Source organism: Lampetra fluviatilis, chromosome 3, assembly GCF_964198595.1.
Source record: "Lampetra fluviatilis chromosome 3, kcLamFluv1.1, whole genome shotgun sequence".
Taxonomy (NCBI): Eukaryota; Metazoa; Chordata; class Hyperoartia; order Petromyzontiformes; family Petromyzontidae; genus Lampetra; species Lampetra fluviatilis.
The window spans coordinates 21,555,840-21,583,193 of NC_136277.1; the positions used below are offsets into that span (position 1 = coordinate 21,555,840).

Consider the following 27,354-nt stretch of genomic DNA (forward strand, 5'->3'; position numbering starts at 1 on the left):
AAAGTCACGTAGGTAAAACATTAAAAAGTAATGAAAGTAAAATAAAACAAAACAAAAATAAAAAAGCACAATCTTCTGCCCAGCTCCCCAGCCCGGTCCTTTGCTTTGTCACTGACATCACTCTTAAGATCTGCCGACGAAGCTGCATTTTTCCTGAACGAACGACAGACAGAGGCCCCTTGCACTTGCCACCCGTGGCTTTTTTTTATGTCTCCTAACAAGGAGGCGGGTGAAAACATGCCACTCTCGCTGAGCAAACAGTGTAATCGCCCGCCGAACTGACAAAAAAACAACGCGTGCCTCTGCTGCCAGCCTCAGCTCCCTGCATTGCTTTTGTTTTTTTGTTGTTGTTCGACCCCTCCCCCTTCTTGCTCCTGGGAGCCTCTTTGTCTCCACGACTGATGCTAATTTGACCTGGAAACCGGCCAGGAGTCGCATGGCACAATTAGTGAACATTGGGCGCTTCTGCCACAGCCGCCGCCGCCGCGGTGCGATGCGCGCTCCCTGCTTACAGCAAAAACAAATCTCGAGCAAACGCCGCAAATCAAAAGACACGCGGCGTGCACAATCGGCCACCGGCAGAGAGGGAAAACAAAAAAAACCTGGATTCTCAAAAAAATGATGAGATTACATTGACAAGCGTTATATACCATTGGAACCTCAATTGCCAGTAAAAAAATATGATAATTGGATTTTACCCTTTTATCTGGCAACAAAACTGACATCTTTTTTTTTTACAAGGAGTCATGTTTGCATAGACCACAATACCTGCAGTCATAATGCAAACAAAAAACATAACTCTGATAATGTATGCACTGTCCTTGAAGTTGATTGGTCCACACCCGAGACAGCTTTCCTTAGAGCCTAGTCTCACATGGTGTTGGACCAGATGCCGCTTATATATAAGCGTTATATATATATGTTTTTAAAATGTATTGTTAACCCTTAAAAAAAAACTGCAATGCGGAAAAGCATTGCACGTGGGCGCAAACAGCCGGCAAGTAGCTGCGCTCCCAAGCACCCACTTGGGAACGGTTCGAAGCGCACTGGCCTTCATCTCACTTACTTCATTAGTTCTCTTGCCTTGCATGTCATTTCGAACGGCTAACCAGCATTAGAGAGCGCGCATGCAGCCCACACTTCGTGGAGACCAAACCTTTCAATGAGCGTAAAGAATATAATGGAAAATCTGGCGGAGTGGGACTGGGGTGAGGTGCGGGTCTTGGCAGAGCCACTTGATGTTGCAATCAAACGGCCGTCGCTAGTTTCCAATTTCATTCAGGGGTCAAACCAGTCTATCAACATCATCACTCTGAGGTTGATAAAAATGCCTACCGCTTTGTGGGACATCAATGTCCTGGCCCACGGTACGGGCATGTGCCATTTTCACTGCCGGCAGACGGTCGCCAACGCAGTTGCGCTGTGATCCAAGGCGTTTGTTCAACCAAGAGGACCGTGGCAGTGAACGGATCCGTGCGTGATTATTGTTTTAAACGTGCACGCTTTGTAATGCTGCTCCCCGATCGTTACCCCTACAGCGGCGTGGGTAGGGCAGTGAGCCCAGACATTTTGTATTCTGGGTTCTTTAATAAAAAAAATATACATATACATTTTTTTTTATTAATTGATGGTCCACACCTTTTTAATGCTGGATCGGTCCCTCGCTGCAAGCCTGGCCAGTCAGTGGCTGTATTAAATCAACAGTCCATATTTATAAACTGCAGCCCTGGCTTCTCAACCACGCTCCATATTTATACTTGTTCGTTACTTAAAGGCAAAGAATGAAATATCGTATAAACATGGTGCTCCGTTCTAATTTTCAGTAAACTTTATTACTCTACATACAAATCTGACAAGGTGGTGGTAACCGTGGTTATGTTGAGATCTCCGTTCAAGCAAGAATTTTGGATCCCAGGTTGGAACCCAAATTTGCCCATCAACTCCTACGGGGACAAAAAAAAATAAGTCCCAGTTTGTGAGAAGTCATTGTTCTTTATTAAGACTGAGCCATCCTTGAGTGGCCAAGGACCACCAACAACGATGAACATGGCACTACGCTACTTATGAGGAAGGCGTCACTTTGATATTGACTGATTATATGCGAAGGATGCCAAAACACTCCGCCTGGCGGCAAATTGAGTTTATATTAAACAAATCGGCACTCCAAATGTGAACAATGCCGCATGTTTCAGAGAGTACCTTGGAGTGAGGTCAGCCAACATTGCAGTGCATGCACAAGCAGGCCTTGTTTTGCATGTGCACCCGTGGGGTTTGGGGGAAAAAAACACGCACACACTGCTCTCGCTGTTACTCTTCAAGAATCCTGACTTCTGAGTAACCTTAGAGATGCAACAAAAATGCACATGCATACATAACGAATTCGTTTTTACCTTCAGAGTGAGTTGAGCGCAATAATAGACAGTTAATATGCTGACAGGGTGTTGCCGTGGTGTAGGCACAATGAAACTTATAATCTAGACGTCGCCGGTTCAATTCCATTTCTCGGTGTGGCAGTTAAAGCAATGGGCAATCACCACCCACCCACCGTACCGCCTGTATCCACCCAACAGTATAATTGGGTGGCATCACAGCAGAGGTCGCAACCGGGTACCCGATACCCGTACCCTACCCGATACCCGGCTACCCGTACCCGGCCGGGTACGGGTACCCGTTTGCGACCCTGGTGCGGCCGGGTACGGGTAGACCGTGAGTCACTGGTGAGTAACTGTTTGTCACTCATTTCCCAACGTCTTGTCTCTTCTCATAATTCAAGTTCCTAGAATCAACCCACCCGCACCTGCAACATGGCTTCATCCCAGAGGTCGCAATCAGGTACCCGATACCCGTACTCTACCCGTACCCGGCCGGGTACGGGTAGGGTACGGGTACGGCTGGGTACGGGTACGGGTACCCGTTTGCGACCCTGGTGCGGCCGGGTACGGGTACGGGTAAGGAATCAAAACCCATTTGCGACCTCTGCATCACAGTTAGCTGACCGGCAAGCCACATGTGCTGGGGTAAAGTGTCATTACTCCCTCTTTTTCAAAGACATCACGTCAACGTGCAAGAGAAGGCCTCGAGTGGTTTTATCGCTACTAGAAAGAGGCCCTTCTGCCAGCAGTGGCACGAGACGAGCAATTGTAGGGCTACACCTTTATATTTTACCACAGAAGCGGGCATAGAGATGAGCACCGCCCAAGGCTCGTCTGAACAATGACGTTACCACCTCGACAAACACAGCAGCAGTAGAGCGCATCGGGACTTGAAAACAATATTCATAGGGTGGTGTAAATGTTTCTAATACTTGATCCTCTTTCTCAATACCATTAATGACCCCCTCGTATGTAATGCACGGACGCGTACGGCGTTCATTGCTGAAGAGACCAGCAGCAGCACACAACTCAAAGTGTGTGGTGTATGAGCTGGTGGGACCATATTACTGCGGCTATGCTCTGCAGGGAAAACTTAAACAGGCATCGACATTGATCTCTCTTCCTTGGCAGCACGAGTCCTCCCTGGACATCGCATCATGCTGCGTGCGACAATCTTACATCCAGAGAAAGAGATAAAAACAAGTCTTGTAATACAGCCAACAGCATGCACAGCAGCTGCGATTTGAAGTGTGATAGGTAAATATTTTCATAGTCAAATTAAATATGCCAGGGAGAGGCACTGCGGATGAAAACACTCAACTCATAACTACAATACTGCGGGTTCAAATCCCAGACAGGGTTTTCACTCAACCCATCACCCCTTTCGTGGTCGTTCATGTGAGAATTAATTTGTTGTGAGTTTACAGTGGTTGTCCAACAGATATGCTGGCCCTCGTCATTAGAATGTGGAATTTACAACGCAGACTTTGGGCTGCCAATGGAGATGAGCGCTGCACCCGTGTTCAAATGAGCACGCTAACACAAACTTGACTTTGACTAAAATGGAACTGTATGTGTTTAAAAAAAAAAAAATTACGATTTAATTTCATGGACTTCATTTCAATCAAGTAATTAACAATTTAACTTCACTCGACAATAACCGTTACATTCTTAGTTTGCGGCAGGGCTAAAAACTGCACCACATTTCATCCAATGTTAGGCCATATGTGACGTTCTCAAGGACGCGTGGTTTCAGATTTCAACCTCCCCCACACCAGGGCCATTTTAAAGTCCTTCAATCGGCATGTCCATAACCGGTCAGGGCATTCGCAGAGTTTGACTCGGCCTGAAATAAGTACCTGCTCAGCCATACCCCAAGCAGCGGGCGTGAAATAAAACTCAACTCTCTTTGCTCCGTGTCCAAAAACAAACATCAATCGCGAGCTTTTCGGCGCACCCTGCACGCCAATATTATATTCTCAAATCTGTAGGTAGACATTTACCTTTTAACTTATGTGCCTGTGCCATGCAGGCAGTAAAAAAGCGGTGGAGATTGCACGCCGCATGGACTCGGTAAGATGCCCAGGGGGTTAAAATTTAATGAGGCGGTGTAAAGTAGCCCAAAAGCACGGCCAGGTCAAAACTACAAAACTACACCGCTGTCCAACGTGGACTCGGTCAAGCGCTTGCAAGGATATTACAACAACAACAAAATGCAGTTTCTCGAGTTGAAAAATGCCTTGCGCGAGCATCGCTGTGAAGTTTTCCGGGCCATCCCACAAAGGTCGGTCGCCAGACACAAAGACGGCCATGGCCTTCCTCACGCTCGGCATTCTTCAATTCCCAGCGCGCTCGCCAGTGAGTGCACGCAAATGAACGCCAAGCTCCTACCCCCAAATGCCTCCCTCCCTCCCTCCTGCTCCCCCTGCTCCCCCCCCCCTAACACTACGCACATGTTTCCGGCCAGAAATTCTTGCTGACCAAGCTGCGTGCAACAGGGAGACGAAAAAAAAATATGAATTGGCAGGGGTAGGGGGGGGACAGCCCATAGTGAAAATGGGTAGTTGGTTGCCACAGTTTAAGTGCTTCCTTGGGTTGCGTGAGTTGGCAAAGTGGGAGAGTGGTTGAGTGGTCAATGGTAGCTCGTATTCCCACAAAGATGTCATGCCCGTCACTGGCAATTATATGTTTTGGAGGAATGCCCATTGACTGCCTTTGTGTACGAATGACTTTTCGAACATAGTGTGAAAAGACACAAACTTTGAATAAGTAGCATTTTCGGTACGTATGTATATTGAACTTCTTTCGCACCGTATTTAGCCATGCTCATCGGAGGTGCGGTAAAGCCTTCAAAGCTACATATGAATAATATTTATCCGCCCACCGATATCAAACACAACATTTCACTTAGTCAACGTGAAATAGTGCAGTTTCCGTTTTCACAGAGAATGTGGAATGTTCAAATAAAGTCAAAGTGGTCCTTGTTCAATTTCAGCAATTTTCGAAGAATGCAGCACAACACTCGATTTCTCATCAGTCACAAACAAACAACACGTACCTTTTTTTCTCTCATCTTTTAGGACTAAAAACGTTCTGCCTGGCGTTCCACTGTGGATGATGTAATCGATTTTCTGCAAACAAGAATACTCGTGCAGTGTGTTGTGTTAATAGATGCTCATTCAGTTTATTTCACAAGTTAGAGACCAATGAATGAGGGCCTGATCAATGGAGCAGTAGTATGGGAGAAAAGTTTGATTTCTCAATTATTATAATTATTAGGGTAACATTTAGGTGGGTAGTACGATCAGAGAGCCACATGGTCCTGAAATGTGAGATTACAACCCAGGTTTTCCCAATTCAAGTTTACATCTTAGGACCACCATGATGAAAATGTATCTGCCGCTTGTTCATAATACCTGGAACAAAACCACAGTACTGCACATCTCGGAATGACTCAAGTTGGACAGACCCACTGTGATGGTGCAGCCAGAAAGCATGTTATCGAGTCGTGGAGTTCGATGCATGGCACGCTGGTAAGTTTCTCAACTCAACACCAAATCACGTTTGAGAATCGGCTCAGGCCATTGTCGTTATAGGTTTGATAACATGAGTACATGACCACACAACACCAGCAAGCAGATGCCTACTCTTGCAAGGTTATGTCACTTGGTCTTTACTGTCCACGCTTCTCAGTGGGGGAGTGCTTAAGAGATGTAAATTCAGAATTACCAGAGATAATGGATTGAAACTATTAGCTCCCATAGGAGCTGGCTAAGTGACAGTGCAATGACCACCAAGTAATCCGCACCTCCGATTAGCCCAGTTGGCTACGTGTGGTGCGAAAAAAGTTTAACATACATACAACACCGTGCCTTCAATCCGTTTAGAAATGCGTCTTACGTTCTATATTACAGTGTTGAACAAAAAGTTTGTAAATTACTTCTTGAAAAATGCCTTCTATGCAACAGCCAAGGCATCATAACATCAAGTATCTGCGCTCAAACGAGCATGGGGTTGGTACTAATTTCTGCTTAGTGACCTGACCCAGTGGTGGAAATTCCATATTCCTATGACAAAAGTCAGTCTCTCCATAGGACTGTCACTGTTGAGTGAAGGCATATAGACCTATAATTAAATGCACGAATAAAGCATTTTAGTGTGTTAATTCCACTTGCTAATGAGATTTTCAGATTGGATTTGTATAAAGAATGCCTTTTCAAGGCCAGCAGGGATTAAAACGTAATGCCAATGAATTGTGAATTTAAAAAATACTTAAGAGGAAGAGAAAAAGAAAGCAAACATAAACATGAATTGTGGGTTCATTACTGACATGTTGCTGCATCATTGTAAAAACAGACACTTGAAATACAGGGAACGAAAGCTCAGCCGGTGTGCATGCTGAGAATCAAGGACAGAAAAAAAAACAGAAAACAAAAACAATCGTAAACATTTCTACTCGATTATAATTACCGTGCGTATCAACGCTGCGCGTGTAAATGATAGGCAGGGAAAATGTATTTATTTATTTTACGTGAACACCATTTAACTTGAAACAAAGTGACATCTGCAATCATTCTAAATGCCGTTCATGGTGAAAGCTAATACATGTGAATCCAATGCCTAGAATTTAATTTGCATACCGATTGGTCTACCTACTGCACATTCTAGCTGTTGTTTTATTGTTTGCGGAAGATATTTATAAGCATTCAGACTTAGCATTCTATAACTTGCCACGTGGCGCTATGGTTATAACCTTGTGAGAGTTCAAATCCTGGCCAGGGTTTAACTTGGCCTAACATTCTTTCCATAGTCAAGACAATGACTACTACCACTCGGTCTTGATTAATTAGGGCTTAGGTTGAGCTCATCGTCTCCTTAGTGTTCATTGAAATGGGTAGCAATGAGTCTTAACACTGAGTGATGCTTCTATGGGTAAAGTATAGTAAAGCTTTTAAGAGTCATGGTGATGTCCATATACTAAAATTGGCATGGTTGTGCCTAACCCTGGGGGTTAATCCCGAGCGAATGGCGAAAAAAGCACAAGTTCCAGTTTACTCTGTTGAAGACGAGTCACTCCCATAGCACGACAACTGCAGACTTTGAGCGGTAGCCAATTTATCGACCCAGCAAGGTTGATGGAACAAATCGTGCCCAGGAGCCGGGGGATTTGCACTCGGGAGCTTCGAACAGCGAGACGGCGGTGGGTATGGAGGGGGTCTGCCAAAGCGCCACCTGGCTGGCTGGATGATTACAATAAAGCAGCCACTAAGAATTCCCCGAAGCAAAACACTTCGCACAAGGGAGGGCTGCTAAGAGGTGGCGAAAGGTGAAGCGCAGCAAGCGAAGCAATCAGCCGCCGCAGATGCCAGCAGCATGCGGCGGTGGCGGAGAACGGGGCTAGGGGGAGCGGGGCTGGGGGGAGCGGGGCTGGGGGGGAGCGGGGCTGGGGGGGAGCGGGGCTGGGGGGGAGCGGGGCTGGGGGGGAGCGGGGCTGGGGGGGGTGGGGGGCTGTGGGGAGCGGGGGTTGGGGGGAGCGGGGCTGAGGGTAGCGGGGGCTGGGGGGAGCGGGGCTGGGGGGAGCGGGGCTGGGGGGAGCGGGGCTGGGGGGAGCGGGGCTGGGGGGAGCGAGACTGGGGGGAGCGGGGGCTGGGGGGGAGCGGGGCTGGGGGGGAGCGGGGGCTGGGGGGGAGCGGGGGCTGGGGGGGAGCGGGGGCTGGGGGGAGCGGGGGCTGGGGGGAGCGGGGATGGGGGGGAGCGGGGATGGGGGGGAGCGGGGCTGGGGGTGAGCGGGGCTGGGGGGAGCGGGGGCTGGGGGGAGCGGGGGCTGGGGGGAGCGGGGGCTGGGGGGAGCGGGGGCTGGGGGGAGCGGGGGCTGGGGGGAGCGGGGGCTGGGGGGAGCGGGGGCTGGGGGGAGCGGGGGCTGGGGGGAGCGGGGATGGGGGGGAGCGGGGCTGGGGGGAGCGGGGGCTGGGGGGAGCGGGGATGGGGGGGAGCGGGGCTGGGGGGAGCAGTGCCCCCCGTGACATTCCAAGTCAGCGCGGAGTCTCGCTGTGTGCGCGGCGGCCCACGCGCTTTTGTTCTCGCAAAACCTAAAACGAAAACCACAGCCGCTTGGCCCCTACTACGTGGGCACACTCTTGCCCAGATATTTGGATGTAATTTTGAACGACCCTCCCCCGATTGGAAACATATGCGCGTATTTTTTTTAAATCAGCATTTTATAGTGACGATGCAGCAATTTTTTGTACTGTACTAGTATACGCTTAGAGAATATTTCCAACGTAGTGCTCTGCAATATGATAAATGACCGAGTTTGTACTATGTCTTGTCATATCTGTTCTTTATTAGTTTCTGTCACTGGGGGATCTTACTACCACCAGTTGCATTTTATTCCGTCGATCTTTTATGAGAATTACCATGATGCATGGTAGCGGCACAGTGATTACCACACTGTGCTATAATCTCGACGACCCGAGTTCGATTCCTGCCAAGGCTAAAGTCCATGGGAGAGGGTTTTCCAAAGTGGTCACGAGTACAGCCCTCCTCACCAACGCCTGCGCTCACTGGCGTGCTAAAATATTGGTAAACAACCATCATTATCTTCATCCAGCAGTGGATTGTCGCCGGGCTGAAAATCGTTAATATTTAGTTATTTTGCCATTGCACAAGTGACAGCTATTACCGCAAAGTCGATTTGTAACTCTTAGCAAAATCAAACAACTCTGACTAAACACTCTTTATGAATTGCCATTTTTTTTACTATTCATATAAAGTACTGTTCATTCGAGAAATGGAGAAAACAAGCAACTGGTCAGAACAAAGGCAGTCACTGCATCACGCGCATTTAGATGAACTTCTACGGACATCTGGAATGCTCTTTCGTCCTGTATAAGGAAGCCACTGGGAATATGCACTTTTAATTTCTAAATTGAAAACTCATTTCTTTTGATGCTAAACGGAAACACCCAAGACTCATCGTGTCAAACTAAAGCAACTAACAAAGAGTACTGGGAGATATACCTTGAGCTGGCCTGCATGACTGTTTTGTTCAAATCGTATTTTATTTTCTCTTCTCTTACAATAGTTTTATACTGACTATATATGCAGCGCTTATGTCGCAGTGAGAAAAAAAATAAGAACGCTAAATTATATCACTGAAACACATTTTTGAAATATTACAAAGGTAAGAAAAAAAACTCACACACCAAGAGCTTTTCATCAGCTTGAAGTTTCTAAAATTAACATTTGAGCACTCAATTTAAAGGATGAGGATATTTTTGTATCCACATAGTGATTACACAAAGCCAATTATAGTCCAATTATAAATACAATCTATGCCCACGACAAGCAGCAACAACATCATCATCGGCCAGAAATATCCAACATAATTGCTGATTTAGGCCGGTGTAAAATACGCTATTTGCAAATCCCATCTGCCGCCCGTGGTGGATACCTTGAGTCGTGTGAATGCAGGGCGAGCGAATGCAATCCACTGCCGAGGAAGAAGTTCAACATTGCAAAGTGCTGTCAATTGTTAATGCCATTCAAGTACTCAATTCTTTCAGACACTTGTCAAAAAAAAATCACTGACAGATTGAAGACAACCCTGCATTTGTGCCGCGACGGACTTCAGCCTTCGATAAGTAAGCAGCTTTTGGGGATTATCCATATGCTTATTGGGGTAATACTATGGTTTTGCATGAAGGCATATTGGCTGCCAAAGGTTTCCTGGGGACCATAAGATGTCAAAAGCAAATTGGGTACAAATGCCTACAGTTCACTACTTTAAAAAAGCCTTCTCTTTGAAGAATTTCAAAAGCTACTTAAACACTGGGTTGTGTTCTGTAAAATATCAGCTGCTGTCCAGTGAAGAGGTCATCTGTGATGTTGTGCATTCCTTTTTGTTGATGCCAGATGTCTCCAGTCGAAAAATTGATTAATGGCCTCTTAGGCGGACTGTACAGTGAACGGTTTCACAATGCAAATGCAGAGATAGCCGTTACAAACTTAATAATAAAAAACACACCCACATCTATTAGTACATAAAAAGCATCTGCGAATGACAGTACTGTTATCATTATGTAGTGACATCGCGGGATGTCACTGTGTAATGCCGGCCCAAGAGAGGCACGGCGTACGGTATAACGACATCGCGGATACCACACGGTGAGGGTGTAGTACCAGCCCTAGAGGGGCTCTGTGAGCGCTGATTGATGGCGCTGGATGGCACCACGCTTGGCCCTACAGGATAGGGTGTGGGAGTGCCGGCCGTAGGAATGAGGTTACTAAAGGCCATGGCACTCTGGTTGACATGAGAGGACACGTGACCAGTTAAGTCTACAAAGGGGCCCCAAGTGGGGGCTAGGGGTGGTCACGTGGTCGGGGGCCAGATCCTGCTGCAGGATTCTGAAAGGTGGTCGTGGCCAAGGGCAGAGCCAGCCACGCCCAGAGAATATAAGCCGGGTCCTCCAGAGGGACCGGCGTTGTTGTTCATCTTGAAGAAACCTTCGTCTACGTTCTACCTTCTCCGAGTCTCCAACACGTGGACCTGGACCCGAGTTGTGGTCCCGGTCCGTAGTAGCAGTTACGTTGTAATTAGTGTAGTTAGCCTGGTGGTCACCACCTGGTTAACTACTCCAGTCACGTTGTGATTAGTGTGGTTAGCCTGGTGGTCGCCACCTGGTTAACTACACTAGTTATGTTGTAATTAGTGTAGTTAGCCTGGTGTTCACCACCTGGCTAACTACACTAGTTATGTTGTAAGTAGTGTGGTTAGCCTGGTGTTCACCACCTGGTTAACTACACTAGTTATGTTGTGATTAGTGTAGTTAGCCTGGTGTTCACCACCTGGTTAACTACACTAGTTATGTTGTGATTAGTGTAGTTAGCCTGGTGTTCACCACCTGGTTAACTACACTAGTTATGTTGTGATTAGTGTAGTTAGCCTGGTGTTCACCACCTGGCTAACTACACTAGTTATGTTGTAATTAGTGTAGTTAGCCTGGTGTTCACCACCTGGTTAACTACACTAGTTATGTTGTGATTAGTGTAGTTAGCCTGGTGTTCACCACCTGGTTAACTACACCAGTCACGTTGTGATTAGTGTGGTTAGCCTGGTGTTCACCACCTGGCTAACTACACTAGTTATGTTGTAATTAGTGTAGTTAGCCTGGTGTTCACCACCTGGTTAACTACACTAGTTATGTTGTGATTAGTGTAGTTAGCCTGGTGTTCACCACCTGGTTAACTACACCAGTCACGTTGTGATTAGTGTGGTTAGCCTGGTGGTCACCACCATAGGTTGTTATTCTGTTAAGGGGCAGTTAGCCCGTGTGTTGGTGTTAAATAAATGTGTTGCCTCCAAGAGTACGTCTGCGACTCAGTTGAACTCACTACAATTATAACACTGAAATCTGCAACGATGTCCTTACTGTACGTTACATAAACGTGCTAGAAGTCCATGGTCTTTAAAACAGGAATAGAATGTTGCTTTGACAACGAATAGATTTTTTTCCCTTTCTCACCGGGCCTTAGGAGCTGCAGATGGTTTCAGCTCACAACACTGCCAACAAACTCAAAATCCAGGATGCCCTCCCCTCCCTTCCCTCCACGGAGAAGCCCTTCTCCACCCGCCTTGCGGCAACGCCACCACACCCAATGAATGGCTCAGTCTCTGAACGACTCCAGATGTTGCTGCGCTCCGTTATAACTCAAGGAGAGAAAAAAGCCCACGCCCAGAGCACAAGCCAGCACCCAGAGGGGCCTCCTGGCCTCTACATTCCAGGCTATGGCTGGAAAGCAGCACATGACTCGTTGCTCTTTTTTGACGTCTGCTCACAAATGGTCACCGCTTCGTTGGGGGCGTTGATAACTAATGCGCTGGTGTCCCCTGGACACGCCATGTGAATAGATGTTAATTGGATGACGTGCCAAGTTTTGTGTGAGATAACAGAGCATTAGCAGCAGCATCAGACGTTAATGGCAGTGGCTAGTTTTTAAAGCCACAGGTGGAATAATGGGTGCAATAAGGAACACATTTCACGTCAGACATAACTCAATTCCCATGAGCATAGCACTGTATGAAGTATTATGAGAGAGAAAAAAACAGGCAGTGTGGAATGACTGGTAGATTTTAAACTGGATTTTTTTTGTACGCAATTGCAGCTTTTTATAAGAATAAGTTTTGCCCTTTCTATTTTATTGCCAAAAAAGGTAAAACCTATTTTCATATTTTGATACTGGCAAAGAAAGGTCCGATATTAATTGCAGCTTTTGTTACTTGACGTTACTATATTAAGACTGTGTTTTTGTGCAGTTGTTGTACATATGGTGAATGTTCGCGTTGAAACAAAGACATTCTTGTCTTATTAAGATTGCAGAATTACGATTATGGTTGTTTCAAGATATTATATATAGTGGCTGGCATCAGCAATTTGGTATTTTTACCACTGTGAATACCTCACTTGTGTTTACTTAGTAATTGGAATGCTGAAGTGTGTTTATTGCACCAAAACTGCAACTAAAATAAACAAACGGTACTATAATAACTTTTAAACTATTTCTTTGCAAAAAAATTAATCTGTGTTAATTCCAAATCATAAGAAACTATCCACCTTATATCGCTGATAAATACAGTAGTGAATTATTTATACGACAAAAGTATTATTCCCTTCTTAATCGACTGCCGGCGTAAGGTTTCTCCATGTTAATTTTATTGCCTCTAGTTCATGCCGATTCCAAGAGTTTGAGATATAACTTCTGGTACAACTGCACACATTTTACTAGAGTTAATAAAATCTAGTTCAATATTTGGGATGGTACTTTGGAATTAGAGCGGGACGAATAGTCGATTAATCAACTAGATATTGCAATAAATGTAATTGGCTGATGCTACTGATGACATCCCCAAGCCCTGCCCGTCAAACTGATGATTATTAAGAATATTCGGTCGCTTAAACGATCCGTTAGTCCTGTTCTATTCGGTTTTAACACACAGCTCTCAATTAAAGGGTTGCCATTCCAAATCGCAGTTCGAGAGGTCAACAAAACCAATCGTCTTTATGTGGATTATTAAAAAGAGTACCGAATTGCAGAACGTCACCAGTGGATTATCCTTCAGAGATACTAGTCTCTGCCAAAGCAATGTAACAATGTCAACAACTGTCAAGGACTGGCCAGTCAGATGAGCACTACTCACTGGTCGTTTCAATATGCGAACATTTGGACTTTATTACGTTTTTGATGTCATTATATTTGTCCTTCCCCCCCCCACCCCTCTCCAAAAAGTGGAAGAGGGGGGAAAGAAGTGCATCCCAGGATTCACTAAAAGACTAATCCAATTTTTTTTTTTTAAACACTCCTGCTCACACAGAAAAATTGTTGAGGCAATGTAAAAAAAAAGCAGGTCGCTTTAGTGCCAGTCAGCTAGAGGCAACAGCTGCTGCCTCTGGAACACAATCACGCCCCACAGTGCGGTGACGGGCATGCACACAGTCGTGGTGAGATGGGAGTGCTCACGTCTGTCCCACGCAGATGGCTCGCCGAGATGAGAGTCTGACCCGTTACTGTACCCAGATACACGCCAGCAACACTCCAGCTAGCGGGCAGCCACCCACACATCCAGCAAACCTGTCCAGCCTTCATCTACCCAGCCTAGCCTGCCCACCCACAAGTACGCCCAACCAACCTACCCACCCATAACCTGCCCACCAAACAACCTTGCCTGCCACCTATCCATCTGCAAGCCTCATCCAATCAGCCTCGCCACTCGGTCCAGGCGGAGTAAGGTCAGAAGGAGTGCGAGAGAGGGAGCTGGGCTGGGGATTACAAATGCAATGAGATCTTCCTTTAGCTTTAGGTGAACAGGTGTGCCTCCTTGGGGTAGACTATAATTAAAATCTGCCGCAGTGACTCGTATTGTAACGAAATACAATGTAAGCGGTGCTGGTAATTATGATGCAAATACGAATTACGTTTGATACCATTACCACAATTATCACGATAGTCGTGTTCATTAGGCTGCTATTAGTTTATTTATTAATGTCTTCATGTTTATTTCAATTTCTGTGAATACATGAACGACACATTCCAACTTAATGATCATAATATGCCAATAAATTAGGTGGAAAATTGTGGAGGCCTTCATCCAGCAGTGGATTGATGATGCTCATGATGCATTCTTAAAGACTAAATAATAATAAATGGTCAATCTACTGCTCGATTAAGACTTCCAAGTAAATGCCATTGCTTCTGGTCTCACGCAGATTCCAGCTACTGGAGCTGCAAATTATAAATGTACCGCCCTAATAATGATTTATTACTTATTTACCCACTAAAGTCAAACTGTGTCCAGAAAGTGTTTTCCAAGTGGGACCCGTATTGGGAAGTTTAGGCCAACACCAATGATACTCTAATGTATTGTTACCATGTATTATCATAATTATATATTAAACTAACAACTATTAACTATTTTTTATTTGACCAGGTAAGGCGCACTGAGCTACATAGCTCGTTTCCAGAAGCGATTAAGCCACAACTGATAGCTCAACGAAGTGGCTTAGGGGCCGTCCATAAATGACGTCACGCACCTAGGGGGGGAGGGGGGGTCAGACCTTTGTGACGATGTATGACGAGGGGGGGAGGGGGGGTTTGAGAAATGTGACGTCACATAAATATGCGCAACTTTAAATTAATATTCATTAAATAGACCGGTTATAACAACACAAATTTTGATAAATTTTCATTATTAACTATTTGATTATTTCAATTTACTAAGGTCACCTTTATTTATTCCATGAAGGAGCATTTGGCCTCTCCATGGGAGAATGGAGAAGAATAAATTTTGTACAAAAAAATAATTATTGTTATTAAACATTTTTATTCTAATGATTCTACCATGGCTTTTCATTCTGTGAAATGAATATGTGATTGTTATAATTGTACTCTCTATTTTGCTTCCTTCTACTAGAAAGTTTCAAGTATTTTTTTAGTTATAATTACTTTTAATATTTTATAATTATAAGATAATTTCAATATAGTATTCTGAACATCTGCAGTTTTAGTTAGACGCTGAATATTTTCAAGTGGATTTTATGCTAAATGTAAGTTTTCGAACGCCTCCTTTTTAATAAATGTTTTCTCCTACAACATCAGAGTGCAGCACCACGTTAAACACGCACTACAATGACAATAGTTGCAAGTGATTTGAAGCATGTTTTATTTTCAAAATGGAAATATGGTTTTGGGGGGGGGGCAGAGCTTTGTGACGTCACATTTGAGGGGGTCTGACTTTTTGTGACGCCGTGTGACGAGGGGGGAGGGGGGGTAAAAAATCGGCCAAAATCGCGTGACGTCATTTATGGACGGCCCCTAATCATGTGGAAATGTATAGCAATCAAATACTCTCAATACATATTTCTAAATGTGGAGGGGAAAACCGGAGGACCCGAAAAAATCCATGCGACCACAGGGAGAGAGACAAGCAAACTCCAAATAAGGTTGGGATCGAACCCACTACCTCCTGTACAACAGGCAAGGTAGTTAACATCTCACCACCGTGGCCCCTTTATATATTGCATTATTATTATTACGTATTTCAAACTATCAAGTGGTGTCAAATGTTGAACGCCTACGGTACAATGCAGCACAGCAGTGTTAAGCTTCATTCCGAGTGTCAAAATTATTAACGGAACCACCCACAGCTTGTTTGGCAAAACAAAAAGCATCCACAAATAGTCTCCCTGGTTGCTACAAAAAGATATCCAATACGTACTCACTCATCCACCCAACGTTTGAGAAAGAGAAAAACAATCTGACATCTATTTTAGTTTTGTTTGAGTGAGCTGCCTGGGTTTTCTTTAATAAAGTCAGAGCAAGAGAAAACATTAGTAAGTAATCATACGGCTCTATCAGTCTGGCATAAACTATACAACTATGTTTTATTATACCAGGCAAGGTCCACTGATCTGCGTAGCTCTTTTTCAGAAGCAACCTGGCCACAAATGACAGCTCAACGAAGCGGCTTATCACGTGGAAAAAAATAAGAGCAGTCAAATATCTTGATTGGAAGCTTTGGTGACTGCATGAATCCATCCTATTTGGTTCTTTCGGTAATATACCTACGTGACTTTACGGAAATAACCAAAAAGTAAGCAGTCAAATACTCTAAATGATGCAGCAAATCTGGCTGTGACGGTCCCACCTGATGACGGAGACTTGTGTTGCCTCCGAAACGTCGTGATTTTTATTGTTTTATTTTTTATTAATTTTCATTTCATTTTTTACCTACGTGACTTTACCGAAAGAACTTAGAGTATGAATCCTTGCAGTCACGAAAGCTTCAAATCTAGAACTCTAAATGGAAACAGATGCATTTTTGTTATGGAAGCAACAATTAAAAGGCAGCGCGACAACTCCTCCGCTATGTTGTCGCATTGTTGGTGTTCTAGCCCAGCGCTGCAAGCAGTGCGGACGGAAGATTCATGGCTTGATGGAAAGTACAACGCGCATCTACACCGCATGTCCGATCACAAGCACATGCGAATGTAGAAGTACAGGGCACGTGAAGTATACGGCACAGACGTGCACTGACAGCACCATCGTACGTACTACAGACTGACACACACACACGGTGTACATACATTGTGTTGTGCATGTTGTTGCACTATAGCGCACGTGTGTGACAGCACAGGTAACATATGACACACATCGTCCAAGAACCGTGTACAATTTACGCGCAGCTGGAATAAATATTCACGTGTAAACATATTCTGAAATCTGATTAGCGGCGTTTCTCCATACTCGAATTATCATGCGGCGTTGCTGCTAAGCAGTCATCCCGTCCCTGTGCCAGAGATGGAAATTCCACGTTCCTTTGGCGGGGACGAGTCATTAAACACGACGCAATACAACTTACACACAGCGACGTCTAGAGAGAGAGAGGGAGAGCTCACGCCGGGCATCATGCTGTGGGCACGTTTGGGTTGAAGTAACAACACTACAGAGGTACCGAGCAACATGCGCACGCATCTCAGCACGGACGGACGCGAGAACGTTGCAGACCTCCGTCCGGGGGGGGGGGGGGTGTAGGAGCAACGTGCGGACGAATCTTCCTACCACGGAGAGGGGGGGGGCTCGCTGGCTGCTGCCGCTGCTCCGTGGCTGGAGGGGGGAGACGAGGCGAGCGGTGCTGTCCCGTGGCTCTGTGTGCTCCGATCGCTCTCACACGCTGGGAGGAGGAGGAGGTGGAGGAGGAGGAGGTGGTGGGATGCGCGCTCCGCTCTGCCCACTCTGCCCGTGCCCGCAGCCCCATAGCCCGCGAGGCTGCCCGGGGCACGCCCACCCCCCTCCCCCCTTGCACATAACCACGCCCCCTGAGTACGAGGCCACGCCCCTAGTGTATATCCACGCCCCTCCACAAATGACCACGCCCCTCGCCAAGTGCACTCCCCCCACACGCATGTGACCACGCCCCCTCAGTCAGGAACCACGCCTTCCCGGCCTCGTGGCCACGCCCCCTCAGACAGGAGCCACGCCTTCCCGCCCACGTGGCCACGGCCCTTAGGCAGGAGCCACGCCTTCCCGGCTTCGTGGCCACGCCCCCTCGGGCGGGAACCACGCCTTCCCGGCCTCGTGGCCACGCCCCCTCAGGCGGGAACCACGCCTTCCCGGCCTCGTGGACACGCCCCCTGGCCCTAGGACCACGCCCTCTTGACTTCAGAATCACACCCCCCCTCTGGGTCCAGGACCTCCCATGTAGCTCTCAACACGTCGCTATACGCCACTGGCTCCAACACTCCGCCTCATAGACACAGAGCCCCCCCCCTCCCGCCGATAGCCACTCCCCCCCATAACCACGATCATGCAGCTGGGGCTGCCTGTGTTGCCAGATGTCCTTGCACAAAAACCTTGAAACCAATGCACAAACACCTAAAACCATATTAGTCCATGGGCCAGAGCAGAAGTTGGTACCACATAAGGTATCACAACTTTAGTTGCACCAATTAATTTGCCCGGCTAATATAGTCGTGAATTATTCGATGGCCCAATCAACATAATTCGCTGTTGGCCGCATACAAAATTGGAGCCACTCCCGACAAGTGAAATATCTGGTCGGGACTCATGGACTTAATAGATTCTCAAAACAGTCAGCATTGCTGTTTTTTTCCAGATGAGCATTAGCTTTACAGATAGAGCTTATAATACAGATATCGGGGATTTATTTTTAAAACCAAATTCATTCAAATTCGAATTAGTTTAGAAAAATATTGATAAGAAACTGAATTGCACATGTTTGCATTATTTTTTAATGGAAATTGTTTTTGTACATGCCGACAATTTACAAGTTGACAGGTATAGTATCAGTTTCTCAGCCGTCATTAAATATTTTGTAATAATTTCATGGGTTGGAGCGGTGGCACAACGGTTTGCGCACTCAACTATGAAGTTGAGTTTGATTCCTGGCCAGGGCTAACATTAGTACCGAGTAGCATCTGAACTGGTCTTGCCTCACCTGCCCCCCACCCCTGATCAACATCATGTGAGGATGTCTTCATCCAGCAGTGGATTGACAGCTTTTACCGACAGATGCAATTCATCATCATTATCATCATCAATCTAGATTTGAAGTTTTCGTGACTGCAGGGATCCATACACTTTGGTTCTTTCGGTAAAGTCACGTAGGTATAAAATCAATTAAATCACGACGTTTCGTGCGCAACACAAGCGTCCGTCATGAGGTGGGACAACCACAGCAAGAAACAATTGCTGGTTGTCTCACCTGATGCGCCCGAAACGTCGTGATTGAATTTATTTCATTTGAGACCTACGTGACTTTACCAAAAGGACCAAAGAGTATTATCATCATCAATCACCTGGCCCTGGCTGGAACATAGCGGTCTCCACGAGACGCTTGCCAGGGGGCCCTATTCTAAGCACACCGCCACTCTGAGCACAGTCAAAGACCTTGGTATTGTTTGACGTAAGCCTCAATAGTGGGCGTCCACGTCGACAGTGGTCTGCCCTGAGGCTGCCTCCAGTCCCGCGGTGGCCCATTGATGATGGTGCGCAGGGCTCTGGTGCGATCACTCGAGGCGTCCCCCAAGGCCCGCTGAAGTGGATGCAGAGTAACCGGCGCAGACACCACTCGTCAAATGCATTCAGGGACGCTGGCATTGATCATTGACAGATGTAATTACCTTCAGAAATTTACAGAAAGTCAGCGGAACGGTAGCACCGAACCTGGTAATGGTTTGACTTTTGATGTCAAGCAGCCATCCAGGATGGACAAGCAGCAACAAATGGGAAACGCACAGAGCTGCACATACCAGAAGGTTAGCTCAAACTTTCTCGATTTTACAGCTTTTCATACACATCTACACCAGTAATATGTGTACATTTTTCATATTTTCAATGCTTTAATATGATTGCTTTCTTTACCAATGCTACACGCAATAAGTGCATGCAGATAGCACTTGCTACATTTTTTATACTAATTATTATCATCATCACCTTTAGTATAATGAATATATAATTTGCAGTCAGTTTTAAAATTTAAATAACGAGTTATGAAATATGTTAGAATGTGTTCAGCACTGACACAGACTTATTAGACTTAAAGCCATATAATCCAACAATACATTTTGGCAACTTTTTAAACAAATGAAGTTTCTACATTATTTCACGTGACTCGATAGATTTTTTAAACATATATTATAATAAATATATAACACGTCTATCTCGTTTCTAATTTCACCATTTGGCTATTCCACGTCCCTTTCCTAGATTCTTGAAATATAAATTAAGTGTTCATTATTTTCACATCTTTCCTAACTGTGAACGCGAGTAGTCACCTCTTTCATTCTACACTCTCATGCAAAATGTACCAATCGTCTGTTTGACATATGAATACGATGCATTAATGTGTCAAGTCAAACGTGGTCATTCTCCCTGCTCAAACGAACAATGGGGCAGTGCTCATCACTTTGGACGAACTTCTTTATTAAAAAGCCAAGAAATATGGATATTGCGTACAAAATGTTTTCTGACAGCGAAGTATTTTAAACACTGACCGTCTAGCGTTAAGCACGTTCATTTACAGCAAATCATTGTTTTGCGAATATACTTTCGAGTTGAACAAACATCTATATTAAAACCTGTAAGATAAATTGAACTTCTAAAAACATAATTACGTTCCCGTTTTAAAAAAGCAAATAAAGTACTGATTTGTGTATCCATGTATGTTGACAAAACTGAGTCCAATCAGCCTCAGTTGGCTTTCCAGACAAACATCAATGAACATTTTTTATAGGCAAACGTCAACCAGAAGATTGAACCTGGTTCTGAATTTGCTTGCTTAACCAAATGCTGCGTGACACAGGGATTAGTCTGAAACGTCAACAGAATAATGAAGAAAAATATTGTATTTGCATGATAAACCGGTCCCGAAATTGGTTGTTTTGAACCAAGGCTGCTGAAATGATTCACTGACAGAAGTCCTCCCGGATGGACAGATATATGGAAATAAATTGTCCGCTCATTAATTCGCTTATTTATTTTCCGTATATAAACCTCGTTTGTTAATTGTGCACTATTCCGAAAGAACCCTGTCCTCGTTCTCTGCATTAACGATGTTTTTGTATTTTGATTTTGTTGCCGCAGTGCTTACGCACCACGGATCTACCTTGTCAAATAGCCGGACAACTAGTAACAAATCAAATACACTTAAACTCATGCTAATTTCTTCGTAGTCTTTGATTGGAAACCCATGCATAAAGGTAAAAAAAACCTCTGATGTGGCATCTGTGACTTATAGGGTCGAGGGGCGGGGTTAGGATTGAGGGCGTGGCTTAAATCTCCCTAATTTACATTGGACAGAGACTCTCCCTCCGCCCCCAAATCTCTGGACCAATCGCCAGGACCCGAGAACCGGCACGTGCCTGGCGCAGCCAATCGCAACTTGAGTTTGTGAGCCGAGTTGTTTAAAGTGCAGTGGGTTCACGTGAGAGACACGTGGCTTTAAACCAGTCAAGAGTCCATTGACCCAGCACGTGGCCTCGTTGCAGAGGGGGTCTGGGATTTAAACGTTTTTTTTTACCTTTTGTCGGAATGGACATCTTACATTATATAGATTTATATAGCGCCTTATTCAAAGGAACTTTACAGAAATGATTCAATTGTACATGGGATGCTCCTGATGTTGTGGAGTGACTCATGCAGCCAGCAATGGATGCAGGGTTTGGTGGTTCAGTACATGTTGTTTATGTCGTTTATTGTGAAAATTCGGTCACAGTTCCTATGATCACTGTTACATTGCTTTTATGGCTTTATTTGGGTGATTTCGAAAAGTTTTTTGGTTTGGCCATGTTTGTTGTAGTACGGAGTTAGACTGATGGCCTTAATCTAAGTTGTCTTGTGGTTGTTGTTTGACTTGCATCCCACTGGGATTTCTGCATACAGCGTTTGTGTACGGTGCTTTTTATCTGGAGTTTTTTAAATGTTTTTGGTTTCCTGGATTTTCAGTTTGCACATAGTCACATAGTCACTTTAAGATGTTTTCTTGTTCATGTTTTTGTTTTTTGTTTGCAGCCGATTCAAGAGCCGAATGGCTCACAGGGCTATACTTAATAAATGAAACTTGGAAACTTTAAACTTGAGTGGTTGAGATGTGGTGTAGTGTAGTTATTGGATATCGGTGTACAACTTTTTAGAATACTTTTTTTAGAAGAGGAATACAAAGAATTACATCTACAGTATACAGTACTCCAATACTGCTATTAATATAGTATTGTATTGCAGTCGTAATATGCTTGAGCGTATTTAATAGTATGCACTTGTTGGAGTGTAATAATCAGAGGTGGGACAAAGTCATTGTTATGCAAGTCCAAGTCGAGTCGCAAGTCATCAAATTCATGACTCGAGTCTGACTCGAGTCCAAGTCACATGACTCGAGTCCACATCTCATAGGTGGGACAAAGTCATTGTTATGCAAGTCCAAGTCGAGTCGCAAGTCATCAAATTCATGACTCGAGTCTGACTCGAGTCCAAGTCATATGACTCGAGTCCACACCTCTGGTAATAATACGAACACAGGAGATGCCGAGTAAAACGAGGATTCTACTTCGGGTAACCGCAAGAAAAAAACGGTTATCGGTTTGCCAGACAATCTTCAGGACAACAACATAACTTGATTTGACGCTTTCGTGACTGCAGGAATTACTCTTTGGTCCTTTTGGTAAAGTCACATGGGAATTAAATTAAATAAATAATAGAATACGACGTTTCGATTGCAACACTAGCAGTTTGGTGTTTTAACACCTGTTTTTTTGCCAGAAAAAAGGGGAAAACCTATTCTCATATACTGGCGAAGGAGGTCCCATGAAGTAACAACATAACTGTGTTACATAATCAACTGAGAAACGAAAGGAACTGCCATGGTCCATTGGTTAACTTTCTGGATTTTTGCAATCCAGAAGGAGCCACTTCAATTCCAGTTGAAACAACTGTCCAAATTTCCATTTGAAAACGATGATCGTTTGAAAACGACGATCGTTTAACAACCCTGAAAACACATCCAAAGCCTGAAAGATGTAACTCTATAATAGCAAGTACTGTTCACATACTGAAACTGAAAACTGTACAAGTAAAACATTACATCTGTTACAAATATTGAATGTGAGATCAATAACCCTGATGGAGAAAACATGTAACAATGCAAACCGTAATGGGAACTCATCACTTAAATAAATCACAAATATGTTGGAACAAAATGATGGCAGCTCTTTCAATAATTTACGCTTGGGTACACGTGCATGCTCTCTGCGTGGCCCCCAGGCGATGAGACACGCTGGGATTGCAGGCACAGCAAGTACTACTTGCTGTGTGATTATTCCAAGCCCCCTGTAATGTTGCCCTTTTGGTGTCGCTCATGGGGAGCCTACTTCCCCTGGGCTTTAGATACAAGTGAGCACACAGGTGGATCTCGGTGGTAATTGTGAGTTTATTTCACCGGGTTCTGGATACCGAGGTCATTTCGACTTTTTGTTGTTGTCAAGAAGCACAGCAGGGAAGTATTGAGTTGAACTGTGCACATTTAAGGCGCCACATTAAAGGAATTTAAAGTGGTGTAGTATTCGTAGTACAGTATAACATTCGTTCTAGTAAAATAGGTAGCTAATGGTACAGTATTGTACAATCAAAGCTAGAATTAAATGTGTTTACTCAAACATTAAAGGGGCAGTATTCATCTCGGTTGACAGCCCTGAGCCAGTAATGGAAAATCCACATTCCTATGGTGGTGACCAGGATACTTACTATTGACTTTACCAGTGTGGCACTCGTCCATGATGTTCGTATCTAGATAAACAGTGATCATCATTAAGCCTATTCAATTTTATTTTAAGTTTCTTTTAGAGAGTTCACTGTAAGTTTTAAGAGTTTTTCAGACATTTCTACCAGGCGAATATGCATTTTGAGTAATTGAAAGTGTTGTTCGTGAATGTCATAAAAACGCTCACTGTTTTTGACCACAAATGTTATTAAAAGCCACGCGTTTCGTTTCAAACTATATGGTGGTCCAGATGTCTTGTGACCACCAATTAATTGACCCTTAACATGTTTTCCTTGCATATTCATTTATGTTTTAAATACAATCTTACTTTAACAATATTAAGTTTTAGACAATTAAATGTGGGTCACAAAACATTAGGACAACCCTGTACAATGACCTGCCCTGGCAATCCCGAAGGGCTTATCCACAGTATGTTTATTGAACACAATAACCAAACGCGATGCATTATTGTTTTACGTTTCATTTATAAAAAAAAAGAAATGTGACGCATCAATTTAACATCGGTGAAGGCCTTTGAATTAAATGCCCCGTTTTTAACCAGCTGAGAGTACATCGAGATCTGTTCTGCAAGGGAGACGTGACACAATACTCTGCTCTTGGGAATGAGGATGTCACCTTGAATTGAATGCCAATTTTAAAGTAGAGGGAGTGCTTTTAGTAATAGAGTATTGCCATACAGAAATGGCTATGTCCCTGTGGAAATGTAACCATCGACTCTGAAAATGTGGCCAAGTGATGAGAATATGACCACTTGTAGTTTAATCATGATTCATCATTTTATACTCCCATTTTGAAATATGGAAGCTAAACAGCAGTATCCATGAAATTAATTGTTACCCAATGTTAATTCAGATGATGTAACCATAGAATGTTCAGTCAATGGTTATGTATAACATTTACTTTGGCTTGATTCAAGTCATGGAGAAACTACTTGACAGCCATTTAAATACAGCTGTTGTACACAAGGTACCAAATGTCATGGTGACAGAGAATGTATCCTTTAACTGGGAAAACACTGAGTGCGACCGTTTGATGCTTGCATCACATCCTAACGTGTAATTCTTCTATTTTTCAAGCGATCATCCCATTTACCTCATTTTAACAAGGCGGTGGTGGAAATTGTCGGGTACCGAGTATTGCTGACGCAATTACCGCACGGTCCCCAGACCACACAGCCAACCCAGACATTGTCATTTACTCAACCATTACGTCTTGTTTACACGCACATTTCGTCATTGTATATCTCCCGCAAACTCCAAACCAGATGTTAGGGACCACGTGTTTACATGCAAGCAAACCCAGCCACGATAAATATAGACATTAAACAAGCGTTTGGTTTCACAAAGAACATATTTTGAGAATACTATTCTAATGTGTATGGCGAGATTTTCAGGAGCTAAATTACAATTTCGAGGTCTGCTCATCATGAGAGGGCTCCAGGAGAAGGTTGTGCAATTTTGCAATTCTTCCAATTAAAATAGCACATTGGTTTACTCTATGGTCCTTAGTTCGAGTTGTATGGCCACAATCACACGATGGCTTGCCTTAAAAATGTCGTTAATGAAGATGTACGTATCGGCCTGTTGTTGTAAAACAGTGTTCCTCACTCATTTTCAGAGGGGAGCCACTTTCAACAATAAGACATCAATGTGAGGGCCGCCAGGCATTTGAAACCAGTGGGTTTGACAGCACAATGGGGGTGTTTTCACATGTTGTGTATTGTCGGGGGACGCACGTCAAGGGCCGCACTAAAGGCCACCAGGGGCCTCCAGTGGCCTGTGGGCCCCTTTCAATGAACGCTGTTATAAAGCATTTGATGGTACACCAGTTTTCGAGAAAATGTCAAAGCCAGGAGATGTGATATTTGAGTCTCAAATGAGGTTTATTCCGGACATCCGCATTCCACTCTGTTCGCTAGCATTCCTCCGGATCTGGGTGAGATTCTGAGGTGACCGCGTGATCCCAGAAAGGGGGGTCAGGACTTGAGTTGGCTGCGAGGCACTTTGTTGATACCTTGAGCGATGGGTAGCTGGTTATCGTTGGTAAGAAAACGTGTAAACTCCCTTGCAGTGTCTTTTCGTATATTTGGTGGTAGAATGTTGGGAGCCAGGGGATTCGTGTTGGTTTCGGTGTTCCGGTTACGATGCACATTGCGCTGTAAATTGTGTTGTTTTGTGTACTAGCTCCCGAACCAGGCTGGGGGACACTGACCGACGACAACCGAGATCAGCGATAGGGAGACAGTTCGCAGCACATCAGCAGAGGCATCCCAGGTTGTTCACACACGTTTCTGTAGCAGGGATAATTGAAAACATTTCAATGATCTGTTTTATGACGCTTGAAAGTCAGCCTTCTGTCCATAACCCCGAGATATCTTGGAATGGGGTCATAGCGAACTTTACTACCATAGGTCGCATTAAGGGTGGCATCTGCTGCACGATTGTTCAGGTGAAAAGCACTTGTGTTGGTTTTGAAGTAATTCAGTCAGCCTCCAGTCACTAAAATATGCCTACAATAACATTAGCTCAGCTAAGAGGATTGGGAATGTTTTCACGGTTTGTGCTGTGTGCAGCAATGGGCTGTCAATTGCATGTGAACTTATGAGAATATGTACACGGCAGATCACTTGTATATGTCAGTGACAATGTTAGTAGTGGGCCTTGAGGTAGGCCATTGTTCATAATTCTCTTGCGGCTGTTTACCAGCGAGGTGCAGCCTAAAATCATGGTTGTCGAGCATCACCTCGATTGGATTTAATATGGGAGTTCGGATTAGTTTCAACGGGTCATTTACTGTCAATACCCAAGTATGCTTGTTGACAATTTAAAACATGCGAAAACAATATTACACCATGTACTTTTTGGAGAGCAAGACAAAGGCCTACACACTCAGCAAACTAGAATTAGAGTCAAATCACTCATGACCATTCTTTTCACTTTGATGTTTAAAGCTCTCCAAAATACCTGCTATTGTGAGAGTGCTTCTCGCTGGAGACAAATTATTTTGCATAAAGGCTTTAACAAATTACGTGTAAAGTTTGCACCAACATCTGTAGTCCGTTTGCCCAGGATATTGCAGCCTGCGGTCATGGACATTTGGGATATTATACACAAAGCCAACGTTATAACGCAATCATGCAGCCTTTTATTTCCTTGTATTATTAAATTATAAATCTAATATATAATATTTAACTTGGTATCACTCAGCTTATGAAAACCGTTAAAATGTAATCATTGCATTTTGTAAAAACAATTCAAAATAGCTATTAAGATCTCCCACATTAACAGTTACTGCTTGGAAACACAATTCACAACAGCTGTGTTGAAAAGCATGTTTCCCAAAAAAAAATGTCCATAACATTTCTTTATATCCCAAGTATATTCTGGGTTTCAGAGAATACACAAACCTGACTGTAAACAATATTCTCCTCTGACCCTAACCCCATCTTTATTGAAAACAGACCTTGGATAAATTTAATCTAAACTGCTGCCTGTGGATGTGCTTCTCGAGCCTGATGCAAAGTGGCAGTGACATAATTAAATTAAGGAGCCCATTCAACAGTTAAACACATACGAATGGTGCATTACTGTATGACACCAATGTGTCAAACATCAATGATGCAATACAGTCCACAAA

At 44.4% G+C, this 27,354-nt stretch overlaps 1 protein-coding gene across 5 annotated transcripts in view; it reads right to left on the reverse strand.

Moving 5' to 3' along the window:
* LOC144954508 (talin-2-like) overlaps positions 1-17,703 on the reverse strand; it is a 230,513-nt gene extending 212,810 nt beyond the window's left edge. For 3 of the 5 annotated variants that reach the window (XM_078885003.1, XM_078884993.1, XM_078884999.1), the window contains exon 1: positions 17,487-17,702. The gene's annotated coding sequence lies outside the window, so the exon portion shown is untranslated. Of the gene's footprint in view, positions 1-17,486 lie in introns of all 5 variants that reach the window. The other 2 variants (XM_078884986.1, XM_078884982.1) reach the window with 1 other exon arrangement.
* Positions 17,704-27,354: the final 9,651 nt, after the last annotated feature.